This window comes from Dasypus novemcinctus, chromosome 5, assembly GCF_030445035.2.
Source record: "Dasypus novemcinctus isolate mDasNov1 chromosome 5, mDasNov1.1.hap2, whole genome shotgun sequence".
Classification (NCBI taxonomy): domain Eukaryota; kingdom Metazoa; phylum Chordata; class Mammalia; order Cingulata; family Dasypodidae; genus Dasypus; species Dasypus novemcinctus.
The window spans coordinates 155,692,855-155,709,462 of NC_080677.1; the positions used below are offsets into that span (position 1 = coordinate 155,692,855).

The window sequence follows — 16,608 nt, forward strand, 5'->3', positions numbered from 1 at the left end:
GGCAAAGTACTTGAATAGAGATTTCTCCAGAGAATATACATGGATGGGCAACAGGTACATGAAAAGGTGATCAATATGATTAGTCAAACGCACTAAGGTGGCTATTATTTTTAAAACTGAATATAAGACATGTTGGTGAGGATGTTGGTTGAAATGTAAAATGGTGCAGCCACTATGGAAATCAGTTCGGTGTTAAACACCGAATTACCATATGACCTAGCAATTCCACTCCTGGGTAAATACCCAAAAGAGTTGAAAGTAGGAATGTGAATCAGTATTTGTACATCAATGTATACAGCAGCAGTACTCACAAAACCAAGAAGAGGTGGAAACAACCCAAATGTCCACTGACCAATGAATGGATAAATAGAATGTAGCATACACACACAATGGAATATTATTCAGCCCTAAAACAGAGTGAAGTTCTGATACATGGGACTGCATGAATGAACCTTAAGAACATTATGTTGGGAAGCAGATGTGGCTCAACTAATAAGAGCGTCCGCCTACCATATAGGAAATCCAGGGTTCAAATCCAGGGCTTCCTGGCCCATGTGGTGAGCTGGCCCATGTGCAGTGCTGCCGCATGCAAGGAGTGCCATGCCATGTAGGGGTGTCCCCTGTGTAGGAGAGCCACACGTGCAAGGAGTGCACCCCGCAAGGAGCGAAAAAGTGCAGCCCACCCAGGAGTGGCACCGCACACATGGAGAGCTGGTGCATGCAGCAAGATGACACAACAAAAAGAGACACAGATTCCTGGTGCTGCCAAGAATGCAAGTGGACACAGAAGAACACACCGCAAAATGGACACAAGAGAGCAGACAACGGGGGGGGGGGGAGAAGAGAAATAAAAAATAAAAAAATAAGAACATTATGTTGAGCAAAATAAGCAAGACACAAAAGAACAAATATTGTACAGTTCCACTTAAATGAAATTCCTAGAATAAGCAAATTCATAGAGAAAGAAAGTGAAATTGGAGGTTAGCAGGGTCTGGAGGGAAGGGGATATGGAGGAGTTACTGCTTATATAGGTACAGAGTTTTTGTTTGGAGATGATAAAAAAAAGTTTTGGTACTAGATGATGGTGATGGTAATATAACATAGTGAAAGTAATCAATAACACTGAATTATACACTTAAAATGGTTAAAATGGTAATTCTTACGTTTTATGTACATACATGTTTAAATATATATACACATAACCAAAATAAAAATTTTTAGAGTAAATGAATAAGCTGAATTTAGAACCAGGCCTCTGAATAGTTGTGTCACAAAATGCTAACCCAAGATTTTAGGGAATAATGAAGTATTACTTTGCCTTCTATATTATTAATAAAATTAAAATTATTATGAAAATAGAAAATGAACTCAACTGAAAAATAAAGAATAAACAATCCATTTGAAAGAGAAGGGGGAAACAAAAAGAAAACAGAGGGAAGTGGACTTGGCCCAATGGATAGGGTGCCCGCCTACCACATGGGAGGTCCACGGTTCAAACCCCGGGCCTCCTTGACTCGTGTGGAGCTGGCCCACGCGCAGTGCTGATGCACGCAAGGAGTGCCTTACCACGCAGGGGTGTCCCCCGTGTAGGGGAGACCCACACGCAAGGAGTGCGCCCCATAAGGAGAGCTGCCCAGTGCAAAAGGAAGTGCAGCCTGCCCAACCATGGCACCGCCCACACAGAGAGCTGACACAAGATGACACAACAAAAAGAGACAGATTCCCAGTGCCGCTGATAAGGATAGAAGCAGTCACAGAAGAACACATAGTGAATGGACACAGAGAGTGGACAACTCGGGGGTGGGGGAGGGTAGAGAAATAAATAAAAGATAAATCTTTAAAAAAAAAGAAAAAAAAGAAAACAGGGTAGGACAAATAAGAAATAAAACATAACGATAGAAACTAATTCAAATATACCAATAATGACAACAAATTTCTATGAACTGAACTCATCAGTTAGTAAATGAAGATTACAAGATTGAGAAAAATACAGCTATATATATACTATGTGAAAGTAACACACTTAAATTATACAGACATAGGAATATTGAAAATATAGAATAGACAATGATATATTTTGACTCAAAAGAAATGTTAGATGGTTATATTAACATCAGACAAAATAGAGTAGGGTAGAAAGCATTATTAGAGATAAAAGAGAGTCATTGCAAAAGGATAATTTTATATGATCATTCTAAAGATTAAGCAAACAAAAGACATTAAAAACATAAAAAATACATAAAAATTGTTAAAACTTTCAAAGGCTGACAAATCCATTATCAAAGTGAGGAATTCAACATACCCCTTTCAATTGTAAGTTAAGGAGATAAAAATAATTAGGAAACAGGCAGAATATTTTGAATAGTACAATTAGTAAGTGTGATTTATTGGATATAGAGAACACTGAAAATAGACATTCTTCTCAAGCATACTTGGAATGCTTACAAAAATTGATCAAGTATTAGGCCACAAAGCGAGACTCAACAAACTCCAAAGAAATCAGCATTATACAGACCATGTTCTTTAACCACAATGAATTAAATTAAATTAAATTAAAGTCAATAACATATAAAACTGAACAAAACTGCCCCCTCCTTTTGAAAATTAGAAAAAAATGCTTTTAAATAGCATGCAGATAAAAATAATCATAATGCAAATATTCAAAATACTTAGAAATGAACAAAAAAGAAAAAGCTAAAAATCAAACCCGTAGAATGCAGTGAAGGTAGTCTATACAGGGAAATTCTAAACGATTTTAGAAAAGAGCAAATGTTAAAAACTATTGAGCTATGATTCAAATGTAAGAAGCTAGAAAAATGATCACAATAAATCCAAATAAAGCAGGAAGGAAGATTACAGAGAGAGCAGAACAAAGTAGAAAACAAAGCCGAACATTGGTTCTTTGAGAAGAAAAACAGACCCATCTTTGCAAAATTGACCAAGAAATAAAAGAAAGAATTAATAATAGGAATGTCAAAGTGCATTTACCAATACGGATATGGTAGAAACTATAAAGATAAAATGAGAATATTATGAACACCTTTATATCAATAAACTTAAATATTTAGATGAACTAATAAAATGCCTAGAAAAATATGACTTACCAAAACTGACTCGAGAGCTCGCTTGTGAGGGACCACACCTGCCACTCCACAGCTCCGCCTCACGTCCACCTTACACACACAGCAGAAGTCCAACTAATGGACAGAATCTAACTGATATTCAGAACTGAGCTGCAAGGAAGCTGGGGAAATGTTGTTTGAGGATTTCCAACATCTCCAAACAGATACCGGGAAAAATGGAAGTTGATAGAACATACTGCAAATCCAGTATATTTTTTTGATCATTTTAGGCAGTAGTTATAACTTTGATACTGCAATCAAACAGAAAGGAAAACTACTGATTGCCATTGAAAAATATTAAACAAAATATTAGAAAACTAAATCCAATAATATATATATATTTTTTAAAGATTTATTTTATTTCTCTCCCCCTGCCCCCAATTGTCTGTTCTCTGTGTCTCTTTGCTGCATGTTTTTCTTTGTCCGCTTCTGTTGTTGTCAGCTGCATGGGAATCTGTGTTTCTTTCTGTTGCATCATCTTGTTGTGTCAGCTCTCTGTGTGGGCGTCACCATTCCTGGACAGGCTGCACTTTCTTTCGCGCTGGGCGGCTCTCCTTACGGGGTGCAATCCTTGAGCGTGGGGCTCCCCTACGCGGGGACACCCCTGCGTGGCAGGGCACTCCTTGCGCGCATCAGCACTGCACATGGGCCAGCTCCACACGGGTCAAGGAGGCCCGGGGTTTGAACCTTGGACCTCCCATGTGGTAGACGGATGCCCTAACCACTGGGCCAAGTCCGCTTCCTGCAATAATATATATATTTAAAAGATACTATACCATATCCAAGTTGGGATTATCCCAGGAATATATGAAAAATAAAAATTGCTAAAATTCTCAGAAGAAAACAATTATAGATGACATAACTTTTAGATCCATAAAATCATTTGATAAATTTATACCAATAAAAACTCTTAGCAAACTAGAAATGGAAGGGAAATTCCTTAACCTGACAAAGTGTGTTTGCAAAACAATTGCAATACAAACAACATTTGTATTGGTGAAATACTGAAAACATTTTTTTTAAGATCACAAACAAGACCAGGATGTCTTCTAGCACCCTAGCACCATTTCTCTTCAATGGTGCACTGGAGGTCATAGCAGAGTAGCAAGACAAGAAATAGAAATCAGCAGTAAAAATACTGGACAGCAGAAACAAAATTGCCTTTATTTGCAGATGATATGATTCTTTGCATAGGAAAGCCAAACAAATCTACAAATAAAATGAGAGAATTTAACAAGATCATTGAATATTAAATCTATATATAAAGTCAGGATTCAGTTGGATTATGATTTCATATAAAAGAATTTCATAAAAGCAACCCAAAATGTAACAAACCTATCACTACATCTTACAAAAACCCTCAGGGGAGAGAAGTATTTGCTTTTATTGAAAGATTAAAGAAAACTGTTCTTGGATGGAAAGATTCAATATCCTAAAGATATCAGATTGACTCAACTTGTTTATAGTGTCAATGCAATTCTGATAAAAATCCTAACAGATTTCTATGGGACTTGAAATGATGATCCTTAAAATTATATGTAAGAACAAAGGGGGAAGTGGACTTGGCCCAGTGGATAGAGCGTCAACCTACCACATGGGAGGTCCACGGTTCATACCCCGGACCTCCCTGACCTGTGTGCAATTGGCCCATGTGCAGTGCTGATGCATGCAAGGAGTGCCCTGCCACGCAGGGGTGTCCCCCGTGTAGGGGAGCCCCACGCACAAGGAGTGCGCCCGGTAAGGTGAGCCGCCCAGCGTGAAAGAAAGTGCAGCCTGCCCAAGAATGGTGCCACACACACGGGGAGCTGATACAACAAGATGATGCAACAGAAAGAAACACAGATTCCGTGCCACTGATAAGGATAGAAGCGGTCACAGAAGAAAACACAGCAAATAGACATAGAGAGCAGACAACTGGAGGGGTGGGGGAGTTGGAGGGGAGAGAAATTTAATTAATTAATTAATTAATTAATTAAAATGAATATTTTTTTAAAAAGGAACAAAAATGGCTGAGACCTTTTAATTTTTTAAATATATCTTTAATTTTTTAAAAAGATACTTAGATTACACAAAATGCTACCCAAAAAATTATAAAGGATTCCCATATGCTTCACTCCCCACACCTCCCACCACATTAACTTCTTTCATTAGTGTGGTCCATTCATTGCAATTAAAGAACACATTTGGAGCATTGCCACTAAGCATGGATTATAGTTTACATTCTCTCACACTCAGTTCTGTAGGTTATGGCAGGATATATAATGACTTGTATCTGTCATTGCAATGTCATTCAGGACGATTCCAAGTCCCAAAAATGCCCCCATATTACACCTCTTTTTCCCTCTCCCTGCCTTCAGCTCCTCGAGTGGCCACTGTTTCCACATCAATGATATAATTTCCATTGCTAGAATACCAATAAGTCTATTGTAGAATACCAGTAAGTCCATTCTAGTCTATATTTTAGTCTCCAATCCTGAGGATTCTGGGATGGGATGCCCACTCCACCTCTAATTGAGAGGGAACCTCAATCCCATATGGCTGATGGATAGGACTCTCCTGCTTGCAGTGAAGATTTGCTGAGACCTTTCAAAGAACAAAATAGGGGAGCTTGCCTATTATATCAAGACTTATTCAAAGCAATACAAATGAGGACTCTGTGTTAAGCAATTCTATTGTCTTCTATAGGAAATGTATTAGTTTCTAGGCTGCTGGAAGCAGATGCCATGAAATGGTTCGGCTTGAACAATGGGAATTTATTAGCTTACAGTTTTGAGGCTAAGAAAATGTCCAAATCAAGGCATCATTGAAGTGATGCTTTCTTCTTGAGGACTAGCTAACGGCAATCAATCTTGGCTCCTCTGCCACATGACAAGGTACATGGTGGTGTCTGCTAGTCTCTCCCTTCTCTTCTGGTCTTCTTTTATTTCAGCGTCTTTCTTCTATGACTTTATTTCTTTGTCTGAATTTCATTCTCTTATAAAGGACTCCAGTGAGAAGATTAAGACTCACTCTGATTGAGGTGGGTCATGCCTTAACAGAAGTAGCCTCATCAAAAGTTCCTACTTACAATGGATTTAATCCACAGATATGAATTAGATTTAGGATCATGTTTTTCTGGAGTACATACAGCCTCAAACCATCACATTCTACCTTCTGGATCCCCAAAAGACATGTTCTTTCTATTGCAAAATATACTCATTCCATCACAATATCCCCAAAAACCTTAAGTTATTTCAGTAATGAAGTTAAATACCTACTCTCATCAAAATCACTTATAGGTGTGGTCAGTCCTGGGACACAATTCCCCTTCATCCATGGACCTATGAAGCCTAGACAACAAGTTATTTGCTTCCAATATACAAAGAGGGGACAAGTATCGGATGAACATTCCCATTCCCACAGGGAGAGATTGGAAGGAAAACAGGGGTCACAGGTCACAGACAATTCTGAAACCCAGCAGAGCATAAGCCATTGGAATTTAAGGTCTGAAAGTCATCTACGGAGTGACGTTTTGTCCTCTGGGCCTGGTAGAGCAGCAGCCCCATGCTTTCCAAGTGCTTGTGCATCAACCATGCTCTCCCTGAACACTGAGGTGAAGGCTCCACCCTCTTCAAGCTTCTCTGCAATCTCCAGGTCACCAGCTCAACCCTCTCACAACTATGGGATGTTGTCCAGACTCTAGATTCTGCAGGGAATATGCTCCCCACTCTCTTGAGATGGGTGGCAGCACTCTTCCTGAACAATGGGGCAGAACATTCACTGTCTCCAAGTGCTGGGACACACTTACCCTTTCCACACTCACAGTGGGTCTGCTCTCTTGGTCTGAGAAGATGTCTTTGGTCCAGACCTCAGCTTCCATGGTTCTGCCTTTGATATGAGTTTCCCTTCAATCTGTTCTTTTTCTGTCCCTTTTAGTCCAGTCTGGCATTGGTTCTATTCGTACAGATCTCACACACAAAAAAACTTACCTGTTTTTCGCATAGTACACAGGGGTTCAAACCACCAGACAAAAGAACACTCCACAAATACCTTCCGGATAACTACATTTCTGATCCTAACTTGCCCTGAAATGACAGACTGGATCCATGTTCAGTTAAATCTTCACGAGGAGCACTATTCTCTGGGGACTCACTTTCTGGAAACTCAGAACTTTCTAAATCGTCAGTTTCTGGTTTCTTTGTGCCCAAGAATTCAGTTCTCACCTTCTCCCTTTCCTTTCACAATTTACTATAAGCTGCAAGGAGAAACCAGGCTACACTTGCCATACTTAGCTTGGAAATCCCCACAATTAAATATCCAAGCTTTTCGCTTTCAATTTCTGCCTTCCATTTGACATCAGAACTCAAATTTTCCAGGTTCTCTTTCACTTTAAAACAAGAATCAGGGAAGTAGATGTGTCTCAAGTGATAAGGCCTCCACCTACCATATGGGAGGACCCAGGTTTGATTCCTGGGGTGAGCTGACTGCCCACATGAGTGCCCACGTGGCAAGCTGAGTGCCCATGTGAGTGCCCACATGGTGAGCCAGTGCCCATACAGTGAACCAGTGCCCACACGGTGAGCCGAGTGCCTGTCTGAGTGCCCACATGGTGAGCCAAGTGCCTGCATGAGTGCCTGCATGGTGACCAGTACTCACACAGCAAGCCAGTGCCCACGCATAAGCCAGGTGCCTGCATGGTGAGCAAGTGCCTACACAAATGCATCATACAGCAAGATGATGATGCAACAAAAGAGACCAAGGGGAGAGTCAAGGTGAAGTGCAGCAGAGACCAGGAACTGAGGTGGCACAATTGATAGGGAGCCTCTCTCCCCATCAGAGGCCCCCAGAATTGAATCTCAGTGAATTCTAGAGGAGAAAGACAAAAAGAGAAATAGATGCAGATCACACAGCAAATGGACACAGACAGCAAAAACAGCAAGGAGGATGGAGGGGGAGGGAGAGGGAAAGAAAAAATAAAAATAATTTTAAAAATAAGGATCACCTTTTTTCCATTTTCCAATGACACATTTATAATTTTCTTCTAAGGCCTCAAAAGAAGTACCTTCAGCATCCATATTTACACCAACTCTTCAAAGCAATCGAGGCCTTTTTTACCAAGCCCCTCACAATTTCTCCAGCCTCTATCCATTACCCAATTCCAAAGCCATTTCCACATTTTTGGTATTTGCAATAGCAGTACTCCACTCTCCTGATACCAAAACTGTATTAGTCAGGGTTCTCTAGGGAATCAGAACTGAGAGGAGATATCTATAAATATTATGAGATTTTTATAAGAATTGTCTCACAAGACTGTGGAGATGCACAAGTCCAAATTCCTTAGGGCAACCGGAAGCTGGGAACTCCAATTGAACATTTTCAATGAACTCACCAGGAGAAGGTGACTAGCTGAAGGAGAGATGGAAAATCTCTTTTCTGACTGCTGAATTCTTCACTTCTTTCAAAGCTTTCATCTGTCTAAAGGCCATCTCCTCAGATGATGACAGATGTCTCAGTCATCAATGCAATCAATTTACTGATGATTTAAGTCCACAAAATGTCCTCACAGTAATAATCTGGCCGGTGCTTGCTTGACCAAATAACTGGACACCAAAACCTGGCCAAACTGACTCATGAGCTTAACCATCACAAGAACCACAAGTTCTGGAGTTGTGCAACATGGATAAGAGGGATGGGCAAGGACCAGATCATACCAGACTTTGTAAATTAAGGTAAAGAGTTTGGATTTCATTCTCAGAGTAATAGGAAGCTTCTGGAGAGTTTTAAACAGGGAAGTAACATGATCTGACTTAGCTTTTTAAAAGCTCAATCTAACTACTATGTATGGCTGGAAAGGGAAGCTCAATATTGAAAGAAAGGAGAGCAGTGAGGAGATGATGGTGGCTTGAGCAGTGGAGATGAAGAGAAGCATGCAGATCTGGGCTTGTTCGGGACTATAGTCTATAAGACATGCTGAGGGCCTGAAGCTGGAGGGTAAAGGAAATAAAGGAAGCCAATTCTAGATACGTAGGTAGGTAAATTAATCAGGCCAATTTTCCATTTTTAGTTTGGACTTTAAAATCACTTGGCAAAAAAATAGAAATAAGTTGGAAGATGAATCAGAGGATATTTTCAGACAGAAAGAACACTGAGGTTGTACAGGTACTAATTATCATTTTAGAGTATTACATGATGTATTTTTACAACATGGTAAGTTCCTACAATCTCAGACTGAACTGAGAAAACAGCACCTGAAGGAGATATAAGCCACTTCCCCCCAAACACCCCAAATAAGGCCTCATCTATGTTATCTTTACATGGTAACCCAGGATTTATTCCCTGAAATTGTGGAGCAAGTGGAGGAAAATATACATTCGGACACAGTCTTACATTGCTCTTAAATTACTTGGGTACCTATGAGAAAAATCATCATTTTAATGATCTTTGGGAAACTCTGTGAAGCTACTACTTTGGAGCCAAATGACAGCATTAATTTTGCCTTCACATTCTCAGAGAACACCAGCCCTTTTAAGAATAAAATTTCTAGCCCACAGTAGCATCACAGCCTGCTGATTTATGCAATCTTTAGCAGCATAAAAAAAAACTCAGAAGTAATTAGCTTTGATACAGAAATTTTTGCTCATTCCCCACGGTTTGCTTTTGTTTTGGTCATGTTGAATGGCTTTTGTAATATAGACACTACACAGCCTAGCCCCCCCTATCCTTCTGTCACTGACCAGTCATGTCTGACCTGAAGAAGAGTGTGTTTTCTCTTAAGTTTATTTTTTTTCTCTCCTAACTAAGAGGAATAAAACAGACAGAAGAATAATACAGTGGAGGAGGGAAGGGGGATGATGGCTTAGTTTTGCCAGAGTTGCTATGACAAATACCACACAATGGGTTGGCTTCAACAAGAGAGTTTTAAAGGACACAGTTTTAAAGGACAGAAGTCACAAACCAAGGCACCAGCAAGGCCATGTGTTCTCTCTGTGTCAGCAGTGTTCTGGTGGTGGCAGGTCTTTGTCACAGGGTGATGTCCTTGGCTGCCTCCTGTGGCTGTCTCTGACTCTGGCTTCCATGTCTTCTGGCTTCTCTGACTGTATTTGAAGTTCCTCTCTTTATAAGGCCTCCAGTTACACAGATTAAGACCCATCCTGATTCAAGTTGGCCTCATCTGAACTAATACTAACAGCTTTAAAAGGTCCTATTTACAAGTGGGTTCACATCCATAGCAACATGGATGAAGATGAAGACCATGTCTTTTGAGGGGGTACAGAATTCATTCTCCCACAGAAGGGGATGCACTGGGATTCTGTTAGTGAAGCAAACTGCCACCCTTTTGTTCTATGCCTGGTTTGGCTCCAAATTAACTCTTTTGTCCATTCACCATCCTAAAGCCACCCAATCATAACTGCAATCATAGCTTTGATTTTTCCATACACAGACATTATATAAATCTGATCTACTGGCTAATATCCAGGCTTCTGGTCTGCCAAAAAGGTAAGCTGTCAAAAGGCATGACATACCACAGCTTTGCTGCCTCAATATGCTATGTTGTGGACAAGTGGCTGGATAACATGGATTTGAGCAAGATGGCACCTCCCAAGAATGCTCAGAGATATGCCTTGGATATGTGACTACAATTCTGGATGATGCAAAAATTTATTTAAGCCTAATGTTGATGCTGATAATATACAGTTGAGCTGACCAATCTTTTACCTTTCCTCCTCCAAAGACTTTTCACTAGATATTGCAAGGCACAAAAATCAAGCCCCTTTAGCACTGATTAAGCCACATGCAAGACCTAGATTGCCACCTGGCAGATGCTGTTTAACACCTCCAAACTCTAGGCTGAAGTTCTAGATTAAAAAGGGACCTAGCCAAGGAAGACTAGTTCCATGGTTAAGTGTTGGTGCTGTTAGTAGCAGGCCTGCCACTTCTTCTATAGTGGCCCCGCTAATAATATTTGTCCCAAATAAAGTTGCAACTGCAGTGTCATGACAAGCCAAAGATTCATGGCACAGATTCTATCTTCTCAGTCCACACCAGTCAAACCATTTCCTGCAACAATGGCAGTTCAAAATGTTCTAATTAATCCTTCTATGATTGGGCCCAAAGATATCCTTATTACCAACAACATGGTTTCAGTGCAGAATACAGCCAGTGAATCAAACCCACTGAAGAGAAAACATGAAGATGGTGACAATGGTGCTATGTATGGAATGTGATTTAGCCTAGATGCATTTCAAAAGTCTAGTTGGTGACACCTACCTGGGTGAAATCTATGATAAGCTGGAGGTAAGTATTTGTACAGGGAAGGTATAAAATGGTGGCATAGGGATACCTTTGGGTGGGGCTTTGTGGAATTGAGGGGGGCTAGGGATGGGAGGATGGGTAATATGTCCCGAGAAATTGGGGGAGGGTGGGGGAACATATGAACATAGGAGATTGTCAGGTATGTGGTTGAGAGTATATTGTTGAGAAAACTTTTTTAAAAATATAATAAGGAAGGTTACCTGTTTAAGATGCTTAAAGGGGAGAATCTGACATAGGACAGGCTTCTAGGAAGTGTGTGGGCGCTCATTTTGTCATAGTGGGTTATATCATTGGATGGAGATCCATACAATGAGAGTGAAGATACACCTGGGGAGGACTGATGTTCTCAAATAGAGGGAACTGTATCTCTCGAGAGAAATCATGGCTCCCAATGCATTAGGGCAATTGAGCATGTCAAGCCCTCAACATTGTTGCAAGTATCTCTGAACATGGCCCTTCAAGCAATGAAGAGTGATTGTCACTGTGGGCCCTGAGGGAGGGGGAAAGAGGTATTGAATAAGTGGAATCAGTATAACTGTGGCCAATGGAAGTGTTCCACAAGATTATGGAAGAATGGATATAGGACATGTTAAATTACACCAAAAATGTATAGGGGCCTATAGGCTAAAATGTAAATCATAATGTAAAACATAAGATAACTAAAAATTTAGAAAATGTATATTCTAAAATATAGACCACAATGTAAACCCAAGTGTAACCTTGTTTGAAAGCTATTGTCTCAATATCTGTACATCAGTTGCAGTAAATATAGTATGAACATGTAAAAAGATTATTGCGGGGGAAGGGACAAAGTATCTGATGTTGAATATGTGGGAGTACTGTATATTGTATATATGAATTACTGTGGTCTAAAACTTTTGTGAAGATAAGCTTAATAATTAGAAAAAAAGAAAAGAAAAAGAAAGGACGTAGACACTAAGGAAGAGATAGAAGAAGTTGCCTTGCCAAGGTGCATACAGGGCAACACTTATTGCAGTGATGGAAGGCAAAACACCAAAAACAAAGCTTTTTAATTTTTTAATTTTTTGATACCCCAATTTATTTTTACTGTAAGTTTTCTAAATTAGTATGTATTCTATATCTAACCTCTAAACCCATTACTTTATTCCATTTTACTATTAATGGAACCTAGCAATATATTGGGCTTCATTTTCAGGGAGGTTTTGGAACACAGAGGGGTTTGATGGTGGCAGGGGAGGAATACTGGTGTGGGGTGTTATTGGTGGGGGGTGCATGTTTGGGAGGGAGTTCTGCAGGGCATATGTGCAGGGTGCATAAAAATGTTTGGATATTTTCATAGCGGTTACAGTTGGGAACGATGGCTGGGGGAGTGCTGGGTTCCTGACCAGGGGAGCTCTGTTGCATTCCCTAATGGAACAGCAACAATCCTCCAAGTGCAATGGCTAAGACCAATAAGGAAGGATGGTCCAACCTTGAAACGAATGACTATGCTTGTGGGTCTGTGGGCCTGAAATAAGAACTAGGCCTAGAGCTGCGGAGTGCCTAAGAGTTACCTCCTGAGAGCCTCTATGTTGCTCAAATGTGGCCAGTCTCAAAGCCAAACTCAGCATGTAAATGCATTGCCGTCCCCACAGCATGGGACATGACTCCTGGGGATGAGCCTCCCTGGCACCAAGGGATTACTACTAAGTACCGGCTGATGATGTGGCTGGAAAATGACCTTGAATAAATGGGTCAACTCAGACCAGCAGGATATCTCAGCCTACATGTAATATCAGAAGTTAAAAATGGTTTTTGACCTTGAATAAAAGGGGGAAATGGAAAGGACAAATGAGTTTATATGGCTATGAGTCTCCAAAAAAGAACGGGAAGGTCATCAGAGGGGTTGCCCTTACACACACCTCAGCAGAGTCCCAGAGACAGCTAAAGTAGATACAACCCCAGGTACTGGTTCTTCTGAGGGCTACAGAGACCCACAGGTTCTATGGTCACGGCAGATAGACTTTGGTGCCATGTCAGTTGGCGCTACTTTGAAGTTTGTGGTCCTGAGTGTGATGGAGTTGGACTCAGGTGTGATCTTTGTTCACAAGCCTCTCTTGTCACTTTTACCAGACCTGTGGTTGGTGCTGGGGTTTAGTGTATATTCAGGGGACCTGAATCTCTGGACTGTCCATGTGATAGCCAGGCCCTGAGCCTCAACAGACTGAGCCTCAACAGACTCCTACCCCTGGTTTATTGGACTTACCCCAGCCAGCTAACAGGGAGGTGAAGAAGGTCAACCACCACACCAGGAAGCCAAGAGTGCCTACAACTGCAAACAAGAGAATTGCATCCATCATCCAAGTGGAATCGAAGCACCCTCTCGATACAGAGGTGGAGTGGACATAACCATCCCAGGGTCCACAGAATGGAGGAAGGGTATAGATTAGAGTGGACTTACTGATACTCTATTCTGGAAATAATGTGATTAGTAATGGAAGTAAATGTAGCACTGAGATGGAGAAAGTGGCCATGGTAGCTGCTGATGGTGGGAATGGGAAGTAGAGATGTGATGTGGAGGCATTTTCAGGACTTGGAGTTGTCCTGGGTGGTACTGCAGGGAATGTTACTGGACATTGTATGTCCTCCCGTGGCCCACTGGGTGGATTGGGGGAGAGTGTAAACTGTAATGTGGACCACTGACCATGTGGTGTAGCAGTGCTCAGAGATGTATTCACCACATGCAATGAATGTCCCATGATGATGGAGAAGGTTGTGGTTATGGGAGGAGTGGGGTGAGGGGGGTGGGGGGTATATGGGGACCTCATTTTTTTTTAATGTAACATTAAAAATTAATTTAAAAATTTTTTTAAAAAGTCTAGTTGGTTTTGAGCTCAGTATACTGAACAAGAACATTCTAGATCTTCTCAAGTTGTATCTTAGAAAACCTAAATGGAGAGCAGGAGAGGGTAGTGAAGGCACCAGGCAGCGAGTTCCTGCTGGGTTGCAGTTGCTGAGGTAGCAGTCACACCAAGACGAGGCCATTGCCACCAGTCTGGATCAGGGGTATTGAAGAACAGTGTCGTCAGCCTGGTTCCAGAAGGTGGATGTGGATGAGTATGACAAGAACAAGTTCATGGACAAGGAAGACGAAGGTGATGGCCAGGGCCAGCCAGCGAGGGTGATGGACTCTTGCCTGCGGCAAGGAAACATGACAGCTTCTCTCCAGCAGCTCTGAAAAATCCTATCAACACCAAGATTCAGGGGTTGTTCAATGCGTCAAGTCAGGGTGCCTTGACAATGCTTCAAAGCAGCATTGTCTTGAAGGTGCTCATCTCTTTTAAAGCTAATAATATTGTAAAGGCAGTTCAATCTCTGGATGAAAACAGTATGGATCTCAATGAAGTCTATTTATAAGGACTTTGAGAGCCCCTCTGAAAAAGTAGTGCTATGTTATTGCAATGGTATGAAAAGATACTTGCAGCTGGAGGAGTTGGGCCCATCATTCCAGTGTTGACTGCAAGGAAAACTGTGTAGTCAGCAGGATCTGAATATCTGCCATTGGTGTGGGAGATGCTGGTACAAAGACCAAAACAATCAAATGCCACTGCTGCCCTTTGGGTAGCATCTGTTTCTCTCAACTTTGCCTTCTTGTGTCCTTTTGAATATCTTTAAAGAAGAAAATTACACATTAGTTTAATGAAAATTGGAATAATATAGAGGAAATTTTGTTTCATCAAAAGTGTTTCATGCTCTCAATAACTATTTCAGTGACATGTATATCAGTCTGTATATAGTATAATTTATGTTCAGGTTTAATTGTGCAATTTTTTACCCCGATTGGTTTTGTTTTTTAAATTGCTTTGTTTCATTTTTGACTAATACTGAGAGATGTGGTCAGAATTTGAGGCCAGTTTTCTAACTTATTGCTAGCTATGTGGTGATCTTTAAAAAAATAAAATGTTCGAGAACCAGCAAGACAGCAACAGAATAAGGAACACCTAGAGTCAGCTCCTGCTACAGGGCAGTTAGTAATCACCCAGAGCTATCTAAAGCACCTGTTTGGGGCTCCAGGAAACCAGAAGAGCATCCTGCAAGATCCTTGAAGGATAAGAAGGAGAAGACAGCCCATCTGCAAAGAAGATTTGAGAGTAGAGCACTCCATGCAAAGAAGCCAGTGCCCATCCTCCACTGGAGACACAAGCTGCCTCAGGAGCTAGTCCATGGCTGGAACTGGAAGCTTCAATTCCCAAAAATGGGGGTGACGTATGAGAGCCCTGTATGATGTTATGTATGTTTGTGATGTTATGTATGTTAGTTTCATAAGTTCACAACTATTACTATACACTTAGTGTTTATGTATATTCATGTATGAGTAATACACTTCAATAAATTTTTAAAAATACTAAGTTTGAGAGACAGGCAGCTATTAACACTGCAGAACTGGACCATACTTCTCCTATTGAAGTAAATGTGTTTCTGGAGCACGTGTTGGGTGAATACCACTACCAAATTCCACCTTCATTTCTGCTGGCCTCCAGATTATCTACGCTGAGTTTTTAAGTATGCCTTCTTCCTCTCGGCATGTAATAATCACGGCTTCTCAATTTCTGTGTGGTCACCCAGGGTCCAGGACAAGGAGTATTTTTATATACAAATATATCTATAAAATATCAGAGCCTGTTTGGCATGAGCATAAACCTTTTGTCCCCATAATATGGCCCTATTTGGGAAAACTATAACCCAAATCAAAAGAGATGCAGAAACTGATGTAGTTCAAACTCAGGGCAGCTTTGGAATGAAATGCTGTTTTCTTTAAAATATAGAAGCTGCCTTAGACTTCATGAGGTGTACAATTAGTATTTAATACGCCCTATATTGTCTTCAGTGTTCTTCAAGGTAATTGGGATCTCAAAAGATTTGGTTCAGATCCAAACCAATATACATTCCATGTTTTATCTCAGTGTTTTTTAAAAAAGAAGACACCACACAGCAAAAAAGTATTTACTTCCTTGGACAAACCAAATCGGTTCTCAGGAAAATGATTGGTGCTTACAAAAAGTTGGTCAATAGCTCCAAAACCACCTTAATGCATATGACTAGGAGGGAAATTGGCCTGTGTTTAGTATTTACATTGGACACCAGTTTCATAATCATTGACTAATGTGAAAATTGGTACAGAAATTCTAAAAATTCTACTTTTTTGGATACCTGCTTTTGTTTCATTTTATTT

General features: G+C 40.7%; 2 pseudogenes; both read left to right on the forward strand.

Moving 5' to 3' along the window:
* Window positions 1-174: 174 nt before the first annotated feature.
* Window positions 175-11,326, forward strand: LOC101426375 (transcription initiation factor TFIID subunit 9B pseudogene; annotated as a pseudogene).
* A 10-nt stretch (window positions 11,327-11,336) lies between these two features.
* LOC101425940 (actin-related protein 2/3 complex subunit 5 pseudogene) lies at window positions 11,337-15,027 on the forward strand (annotated as a pseudogene).
* Window positions 15,028-16,608: the final 1,581 nt, after the last annotated feature.